Consider the following 10,338-nt stretch of genomic DNA (forward strand, 5'->3'; position numbering starts at 1 on the left):
AGGACAATTATATCAACTCATTTGCTTCCAGGCATGTTACTTCAGTATGATCCTATGAACCAATCAGAAGTCAGATGGGGCTTCTACATAAAACATGACATTTCATTGATAGGACCATGGGAAAGGTGGGTCCCCATAAACCACGATATAAACTGATTGACATCATAAACCATAACAGTTCATCTACTGTATGAAAAAGTATCTGATTAAATAAAACACATTTTATGAACCCCGTGTCTAAGACTGTTGAATCCCTCCCTGATAGTCAGAATAGCCTGAGAAACTATATTGTTCCTTCATAGACCGACTACTTTGTGAGGTTCAACATAGAGGACATTAATACATCATCACATTTAAACCAGTCAGTCCATCATGTTACAGACTAACAACATAGAGGACATTAATACATCATCGCATTTAAACCAGTCAGTCCATCATGTTACCCCAAACCCCTTCAATTTCCTGATTAAAAACAGCAGTTGGTTTGCTTTTAATAAAATACAGTATAACTCAGCTTGTTATCAATTTGTGTTCCTAGGTATTTGAACACTCAACCACCTCCACTGGTTGGTCATTCAGAGAGAGTGGTTGGGACATTTGCAAGTTGTTGCCATTGATGATCAGTTCCTTTGTCTTTTCCACATTGATGAGGAGGGCACTTAACCAGCACCATTGTTGAAGAGCCATGTCATCCACGTACTTTAAAAGGCTCACAATGTTTTCTTGGATCTTCATCTCATTAGTGTAGATAGAGAACAACAACGGAGAAAGTACACATCCCTGGGGATCCCCTGTGTTCAGAGTCAGTTCATCAGAGAGAGGACACACCCCTGGGGTGCCCCTGTGTTCAGGGTCAGTTCATCAGAGAGAGGACACACCCCTGGGGTGCCCCTGTGTTCAGGGTCAGTTCATCAGAGAGAGGACACACCCCTGGGGTGCCCCTGTGTTCAGGGTCAGTTCATCAGAGAGAGGACACACCCCTGGGGTGCCCCTGTGTTCAGGGTCAGTTCATCAGAGAGAGGACACACCCCTGGGGTGCCCCTGTGTTCAGGGTCAGTTCATCAGAGAAGGCCCCATTCATGAGGACAGTCTGTGGGCCGTCAGTTAAAGTCCTTGATCCAACCTGCGAGGCCTCCGTTGACATCCAGGTCTAGTAGTCGTTTCAGCAGTGTGTGTATTTGCAATGTATTGAAAGCTGAACTAAAAGCAATAAATCAAATATGTGAATATGATTTAGCATGTTGAAGGTGACTATCCACCATGTTCACCAAGGTCAGGGTAGGCTCCTCAGTCCACCTCTGAGATGATATGATTTAGCATGTTGAAGGTGACTAGCCACCATGTTCACCAAGGTCAGGGTAGCATCCTCAGTCCTCCTCTGTGATGATATGATTTAGCATGTTGAAGCCACCATGTTCACCAAGGTCAGGGTAGCATCCTCAGTCCCTCTCTGTGATGATATGATTTAGCATGTTGAAGGTGACTAGCCACCATGTTCACCCAGGTCAGGGTAGCATCCTCAGTCCCCCTCTGTGATGATATGATTTAGCATGTTGAAGGTGACTAGCCACCATGTTCACCAAGGTCAGGGTAGGCTCCTCACTCCCTCTCTGTGATGATATGATTTAGCATGTTGAAGGTGACTATCCACCATTTTCACCAAGGTCAGGGTAGCATCCTCAGTCCCTCTCTGTGATGATATGATTTAGCATGTTGAAGGTGACTATCCACCATTTTCACCAAGGTCAGGGTAGCATCCTCAGTCCCTCTCTGTGATGATATGATTTAGCATGTTGAAGGTGACTAGCCTCCATGTTCACCAAGGTCAGGGTAGGCTCCTCAGTCCCTCTCTGTGATGATATGATTTAGCATGTTGAAGGTGACTAGCCTCCATGTTCACCAAGGTCAGGGTAGCATCCTCAGTCCCTCTCTGTGATGATATGATTTAGCATGTTGAAGGTGACTAGCCACCATGTTCACCCAGGTCAGGGTAGGCTCCTCAGTCCCTCTCTGTGCCTTATAGGCAAACTGTAATGGGTCCAGTTGATCTGCTATGGACAGGGTAAGGTGTTTACTAACAACCCTTTCCATGCATTTGGCCAGAAGGGGCGTGAAGGCCATAGGCCGAAAGTCATTTGGTGATTTGGCCCCTGACTTCTTAGGCACCGGTACAATGGTCGACACCTTCCAGGAGTTTGGCACTGTACATGTTCTCAGCAGGAGTTGAAACAGTCGTGTGAAGACTCCCTTGAGCTGGTCGGCACAGACCTTCATTACTTTGCCCCGTAGTCCGTCTGGGCCCGCTGTTTGTGTAGCTTAATATGTGACAAGCAGGAGGTCACCTCATTCTCTGTTTTCTGGATAGGAGAGGATTTGGGGATGCTCTCTCATATTTGTTTACATTCGTCTTTAAAATGGACGGTGTCAAATCTTCCATAAAAACAGTTCAGGTGGTTTCCAGAGGATGAACAGTCAGCCAATGTATTGTTCTCTGTTTCCCTCTCTCTCCCCATCACTGCATTAAGCCCCTCCCATGCTTGTCTTGGATTGGCTGGACAGAACCTCTGCTCCACTTTATCCTTCCAGTCTCTAGTCTCCTTTACAGCATCAGTATCTCCTGGATAACGTTATGGTCTGACTTCCTGATGGCTGCTCTGCACACTGCCTTGTCTGCGTCCTCTATGTTTCCATAACACTGATCCAGGATCAGAGTTGAACGAGTTGGACAGGTGACAGTCTGTTGCAGAGTGGGGAGGGAGGGAGAGCCGATTAAAATCCCCAAACACAAATCCTGACTGGTCAGTTGATGCTGAAAGAGCAGCATTGAAACAGTGTGTAATTCTGTCAGCAGCTTCCTTATTGTTAGGTCCAGGTACATAGACCAGAGTAATTGTGATCTGTCCCAACTCACGTGGTAGATAGAATGACCTGAATGACACAAGGAGAATCTCATAGTCTCCGGTGCACACTTCAATCAGATTACACTGCGTGGCCCAAGTATTATCTACAAAGATACATAGTCCCCTGCCTATTGATTTATGTGATGTTGTTTAGTCTCCATCTGCTCTAATAACAGAACATCAATGTTTACATCAATATTGTCCTGCTTGAGCCACATTTCTGTAAACCAGATTGAATTACTTCTCCTAAAGTCCTCGTCAAATGTAACTCTTGCTGCTAACTGATCCAGTTTATTATTTAATGACGTCACATTTGACAGGGTGATCACCTGGAGCAGGTGACAGATTCCCCTCCAGCGTAGTGTGTTCCTGACACCACCTCTTGACAGGGTGATCACCTGGAGCAGGTGACAGATTCCCCTCCAGCGTAGTGTGTTCCTGACACCACCTCTTGACAGGGTGATCACCTGGAGCAGGTGACAGATTCCCCTCCAGCGTAGTGTGTTCCTGACACCACCTCTTGACAGGGTGATCACCTGGAGCAGGTAACAGATTCCCCTCCAGCGTAGTGTGTTCCTCACACCACCTCTTGAGCTGCGCTTCTTCTTGGTTTCCTTTGTTGACTTTGTAGAACAACCATCAGGCAAATGCTGTTTTAGAGAGTGTGAGCTTAATCTCGGGGTTGATTAACTCATTGTGTCCATACAACCTCCAGTAGTGATGGTAAAGTTTTCCTCATATTACAGCGATTAGGATTAAGAAGGTCACATACCACGTACAATCCACTTTCAAACTTGCAACGCACTTGGATTTAGACAAAACAAAACAAAATTGAGCGATATAACTATAAACAAACAATTCACACAGGAGATCTCAGGGTCTGGCAGCAATGCAGTGCCCCCAATCAATGATCATTTTGATAGAGGACTGAAAACCTCAGCTGAATGGGTTACAACTGACAACTTCTCTCTAGATATCACCTCTTCCACAGATCACAGGTTCGGGTATATATTCTACGTCAGACTTTTCAATACCACTTACCTCAACATATTAAACTGCAATGGATGCCAGGTAACGCATGTAACACTGACTTGCCTAGTTAAATAAAGGTTAAATAAAGGTTAAATACAGGCTACATAAAAGGTTAAATGAATCTAGAAAGAAAAAACAACATGTACAGAAATCTACAGGGGCAGGGCAGGGTGGTCTGGCTGGGAGCCTCTTCTCCAGGGGCAGGGCAGGGTGGTCTGGCTGGGAGCCTCTTCTCCAGGGGCAGGGCAGGGTGGTCTGGCTGGGAGCCTCTTCTACAGGGGCAGGGCAGGGTGGTCTGGCTGGGAGCCTCTTCTCCAGGGGCAGGGCAGGGTGGTCTGGCTGGGAGCCTCTTCTCCAGGGGCAGGGCAGGGTGGTCTGGCTGGGAGCCTCTTCTCCAGGGGCAGGGCAGGGTGGTCTGGCTGGGAGCCTCTTCTCCAGGGGCAGGGCAGGGTGGTCTGGCTGGGAGCCTCTTCTACAGGGGCAGGGCAGGGTGGTCTGGCTGGGAGCCTCTTCTACAGGGGCAGGGCAGGGTGGTTTGGCTGGGAGCCTCTTCTACAGGGCTGGGCAGGGTGGTCTAGCTGGGAGCCTCTTCTACAGGGGCAGGGCAGGGTGGTCTGGCTGGGAGCATCTTCTCCAGGGGCAGGGCAGGGTGGTCTGGCTGGGAGCCTCTTCTACAGGGCTGGGCAGGGTGGTCTAGCTGGGAGCCTCTTCTACAGGGCTGGGCAGGGTGGTCTGGCTGGGAGCCTCTTCTACAGGGGCTGGGCAGGGTGGTCTGGCTGGGAGCCTCTTCTACAGGGGCAGGGCAGGGTGGTCTAGCTGGGAGCCTCTTCTACAGGGCTAGGCAGGGTGGTCTGGCTGGGAGCCTCCTGACTGGTCCCCAGCCGGAGCAGCTTCACGAAGGACCACCGCTGTGACATTAAACACTTGCAGCAGGACCAAACACATTTCCATCAGAGACTTAGGCATTTATAAATTATTAAACTAATTGTAAACCCTTTGTAACCCCCTTGTAAAGAGACCCTTATTGTAAAAGGCCATTTTGCACCATAAAGCTCCCAGAATGTTCCATGAAGGTCTATCAGTTGACAGGAGGAGAGGACAGTAAGAGTAGCCCACCCTCCATTTGCTCTTGGTGAAGTTCTTGTTGATCTGGGCACTGACAGACTCAGGAATGTTCTGATCCAGGGCTGTGTCTCCATCAATCCATAGGGAGAGAGAGAGAGACATGAGGGCCAGGCTCTGCTGGCAGACAACAATATGTACCAGACGGTGTGTGTGTACATGTGTGTGTGTTCACTGTAGCAGGGCTGCTGCAGAACCTGGTCACATGTGTAGCGTATCCTTAGGTCATTCTCTAACATGTGGACTACAAAGTCTTTATCTAAAAAACACCACAGAGACACAACCATTTCTGTCTCTCTCATCTGACAATGGAGGAGAACCATACCTGAGTCCAAGATGTGGTTGAGAGAGGGGGTGGAGAGAGAGGAACATGGGAAATGTATACCTGAGTTCAAGATGTTGTTGAGAAAGGGGGTGGAGAGAGAGGAACATGGGAAATGTCTACCTGAGTCCAAGATGTGGTTGAGAGAGGGGGTGGAGAGAGAGGAACATTGGAAATGTCTACCTGAGTCCAAGATGTGGTTGAGAGAGGGGGTGGAGAGAGAGGAACATGGGAAATGTCTACCTTAGTCCAAGATGTGGTTGAGAAAGGGGGTGGAGAGAGAGGAACATGGGAAATGTCTAAATAATGATAGAGGAATACTTCCAGTTAAACAAGATGTAAAAGACTGAAGACTGGACCTACTGAAACCAGGAGTAGTGATGGGGAAATCTATACAGTTACATATGGGGAGATTGTTGAATATATATCATATCATTTAGACAATATCGCTATATTATTGTTGAATATATATAATTTCCTGTCATTTAGACAATATCTATATTATTATTGTCACGGTCATCGTAGGGTAAAGTGGACCAAGACGCAGCGGGGAAATGTGCACTCATCTTTTATTGAATGGACAAAGAAGGGAAACCAAAACAAACACGTACACAACGACTAATAACAGGCCGGTAAGGCAACAAAGCTATACCCAGCACATAATCTCCCACAAAATACCCACAAACACATACCTATTTATAGGACCCTCAATCAGAGGCAACAAGAAAACACCTGCCTCCAATTGAGCGTCCACCCCCAATTACCTAAACATAGAAATACAAATGACTAGACATAGAAATACATAGAACATTGCCCAAAACCCAGAATAATAAATCAAACACCCCACTAAACACACAACCACCCCGAACCACATAAAACAAATACCCTCTGCCACATCCTGACCAAACCCCAATAACAAATAACCCTTATTGCTGGTCAGGACGTGACATCACCCCCCCCCCCCAAAGGTGCAGACCCCGTATGCACCTCAACAAAAAATAAAAAAAATAAACCCCTAACTAAAGGGAGGGAAGGGAGGGTGGCTGCCGACGGCTCCTGCGCTACACCCCCCCTCCCTAAACCTCCTACAGTGGAGGTGGTTTAGGCTCGGGCCTAAGACCACCCCCTGACCAGTCCACTCCTCCCAAATACCTCGGCCTGACTCGTGTCACTGTTGACCCTGGACTGTACTCTCGGAGCACCAGACTGTAAAGCGATTCTAGGAGCTCCGGACTGTAGGACGACTCACTCGGTTTCGGACTGTAGGCCATGTCACTCGGTTCCGGACAGTAGGCCGTGTCACTCGGTTCCGGACTAGACACTGTTGCCGGACACTCTGGACTAGACACTGTTGCCGGACACTCTGGACTAGACACTGTTGCCGGACACTCTGGACGAGGTACTGTTGCCGGACACTCTGGACGAGGTACTGTTGCCGGACACTCTGGACGAGGTACTGTTGCCGGACACTCTGGACGAGGTACTGTTGCCGGACACTCTGGACGAGGTACTGTTGCCGGACACTCTGGACGAGGTACTGTTGCCGGACACTCTGGACGAGGTACTGTTGCCGGACACTCTGGACTGGGACTGGGCTGACGCACTGCAAGCCTGATGCGTGGTGCTGGAACTGGATGTGCCAGTTTGGGGACACGCACCTCAGGGCTAGTGCAGGAAGCAGGAACAGGCTGAGTTGGACTGGGCTGATGCACTGAAAGCCTGGTGCTGGCTTGGGATGCGCCAGACCGGAGACACACACCTCACGGCTAGTGCGAGGAGCAGGAACAGGACATAATGGACTGGGCTGATGCACTGAAAGCCTGGTGCGTGGTGCTGGCTTGGGATGTGCCAGACTGGAGACACGCACCTCACGGCTAGTGCGAGGAGCGGGAACAGGATATACTGGACCGTAGAGGTGCACTGGCGGTCTCGAGCGCAGGACTGGCACCGCCCATACTGGCTGGATGCCCACTTCTCCCTGGCAAATGCGGGACGCTGGCACCTCGCACACCGGCCTGTGAATGCTCGGCCTCAACGCCATGCATATCACCTCATAGCACGGGACCTGACTAATGACAGGCTGCTTCCTATAAGCACCGGAAGTTGGCTTAATCCTGGCCCCGCCAAACTACTCGTGTGCCCCCCCCAATTTTTTTTATTGGGGGTGCCTCTCAGGTTCCCGTAGCTCCCATAACTTGTCCTCCCAATATTGCCGTTCCTTCAGCCAGGTCCAACCTTCAGGCCGGTGCTCCAATCCCCGCTGCTTCGTCATCTTGTGGTGGGTAGTTCTGTCACGGCTGTCGTAGAGATTAGACCAAGGTGCAGCGGGTTGCGTGCTCATCATTATTTTATTTATAAAGTGAACACGAAAAAACAATAAACAAAGAACGACAGTTTCGCAGGCTATATTAACAGCAGTGCAAAATACAACTACCCACAAACAGACAGGTGAAAACAAGCTCCCTAAGTATGACTCTCAATCAGAAACAACGATGTACAGCTGTTCCTGATTGAGAGTCACAGCCGGCCAACAAAGAAATACACAACATAGAAAACCTAGAATACCAAAACAAGAACATACACCAAAAACCCCGGAACACATAAATACAATACCCCTCTACATAGACACAACCCCCGAACCACATAAAACAAATACCCCCTGCCACGTCCTGACCAAACTACAATAACAAATAACCCCTATTACTGGTCAGGACGTGACAATTATTGTGTTAGTTGGCTGTAATTGCACCAAAACTCGGGAGGAGACAGAGTGCAGACAGTGATAACCGGCAGTTTCTTTAGTCTTTTCTGCTGATATTTAGGTGCTGCTGCTCCAGCTACTTTCTGTTCTCTGGTGTGTCGTGGAAATTCTAATCAAGTGAGAGAGACTTGGATAATTCTTCACCACTCAATCTTTATTTGATATCGACTAATTATTTCAGTAATGAAGCTGGTCGACAAACCACCTGTAAGTGATTATTTGAGAGCTCAATGAATCTGAGTTGGGGCTTGCCTTACATAGCCCAACCTTGTTACATTTCCTTAACCAGCTCAGCTATAGACTACACCAGCATGACTAGTATCTATGTGGACCCAACTACAGTTTAACCAGCTCAGCTATAGACTACACCAGCATGACTAGTATCTATGTGGACCCTACTACAGTTTAACCAGCTCAGCTATAGACTACACCAGCATGACTAGCATCTATGTGGACCCTACTACAGTTTAACCAGCTCAGCTATAGACTACACCAGCATGACTAGTATCTATGTGGACCCTACTACAGTTTAACCAGCTCAGCTATAGACTACACCAGCATGACTAGTATCTATGTGGACCCTAGTACAGTTTAACCAGCTCAGCTATAGACTACACCAGCATGACTAGTATCTATGTGGACCCTACTACAGTTTAACCAGCTCAGCTATAGACTACACCAGCATGACTAGTATCTATGTGGACCCTACTACAGTTTAACCAGCTCAGCTATAGACTACACCAGCATGACTAGTATCTATGTGGACCCTACTACAGTTTAACCAGCTCAGCTATAGACTACACCAGCATGACTAGTATCTATGTGGACCCTACTACAGTTTAACCAGCTCAGCTATAAACTACACCAGCATGACTAGTATCTATGTGGACCCTACTACAGTTTAACCAGCTCAGCTATAGACTACACCAGGATGACTAGTATCTATGTTGACCCTACTACAGTTTAACCAGCTCAGCTATAGACTACACCAGCATGACTAGTATCTATGTGGACCCTACTACAGTTTAACCAGCTCAGCAGTACCATAGATATTAAACCCAGGATAGAGGGGCTGAGTGAATGTGGTCTGGACTCTGTGGAGGAGGGTCATTGTGTCAGAGACACTGTAGAAGGACAGAGTACCTGCCTTGTGATCCAGGTACACTCCTACTCTGGAGGACTGAGGGGCTGATACTTTAGTCTTAACATTATTGTGTCTGAACCAATAACAACCATTATAGCACTGTAAACTCCAGGACTTGTTATTGAATCCAAATCTATTATCTCTCTCTGTTCTGCTGATGTCTTTATATGAGTCTGCTGTAATAACATACACTCCACTCCACCTCCCAGTAACAGCGTCCAGACAGACCCTCTCTACACAGAACCTGGCACTGGTTGGTGAATCTGTCTGGATGGTCAGTATATGGTTGGACTTGGCGTGTAGTGGTCACCTTTCTGTTCCCTTCAGACAGAGAGAGGTGTGTGTTTGCTGTGTTTGGGTCCAGTGTGAGTTGACAGGAATCTGGGAGAAGAGCAGAGCAGAGACCAATGAGGGGAGTTAGAACAATAAGTTAAGTCAGATACTGTATCTACCCTGTCTTTGATTAGAGCACAGCAGAGATCAAATCAGAGAAATATGAGGAGTCAGATAGATACCCAGTCTTTGATTAGATCTACTATTGCTATATATTTCTAGAGGGATTGTTAGGAGTGTCAGTAAAAAGAGACTGTTAGTTACTTCACAATAAAGAGACTCACATTGTAACAACTGTTCTCTGGTCTTGGGCTCTGGAGGCAGTACAACATCCACTATATTCACTACAGACACACAAACACATTGACAGAGAGAGGGAATGTTATCATCATACCATATTCCACATGTATATGACTAGTAGGGAACTTTCAATGGTCTAAAGTTGATGTTCATATTATTTTCAACACACCTGTAGTGGAGATCTTGGTCCATTCTCCTTTAAGGAAGTCTTCTAGTTTCTCTCTCAGTTCAGACACAGTCTTACTCACATCTCCAAAGTACTGAAGAGGACGGACAACGATGCTGGGTAAGTCTGAAGATACACTGATACTGGAGAGAGACTGATAACTCTGGAGAGAGAGAGAGAGAAAGAGAGAGAGAGGGAGAGGGACAGAGAGACAGGGACAGAGGGAGAGACACAGAGAGAGAGAGAGACAGAGAGAGA

General features: G+C 47.6%; 1 long non-coding RNA gene across 1 annotated transcript; it reads right to left on the minus strand.

Annotated features, from left to right (window-relative positions):
• Positions 1 to 9,047: 9,047 nt before the first annotated feature.
• Positions 9,048 to 10,134, minus strand: LOC123729811 (uncharacterized). Its single transcript, XR_006761461.1, has 3 exons — positions 10,084 to 10,134; positions 9,899 to 9,958; positions 9,048 to 9,662 (listed from the first exon to the last, which is right to left on the minus strand). It is a non-coding gene; the product is annotated as an uncharacterized lncRNA (long non-coding RNA).
• Between the last annotated feature and the right edge of the window lie 204 nt (positions 10,135 to 10,338).

This window comes from Salmo salar, chromosome ssa23 (assembly GCF_905237065.1).
Source record: "Salmo salar chromosome ssa23, Ssal_v3.1, whole genome shotgun sequence".
NCBI classification, from domain to species: Eukaryota; Metazoa; Chordata; class Actinopteri; order Salmoniformes; family Salmonidae; genus Salmo; species Salmo salar.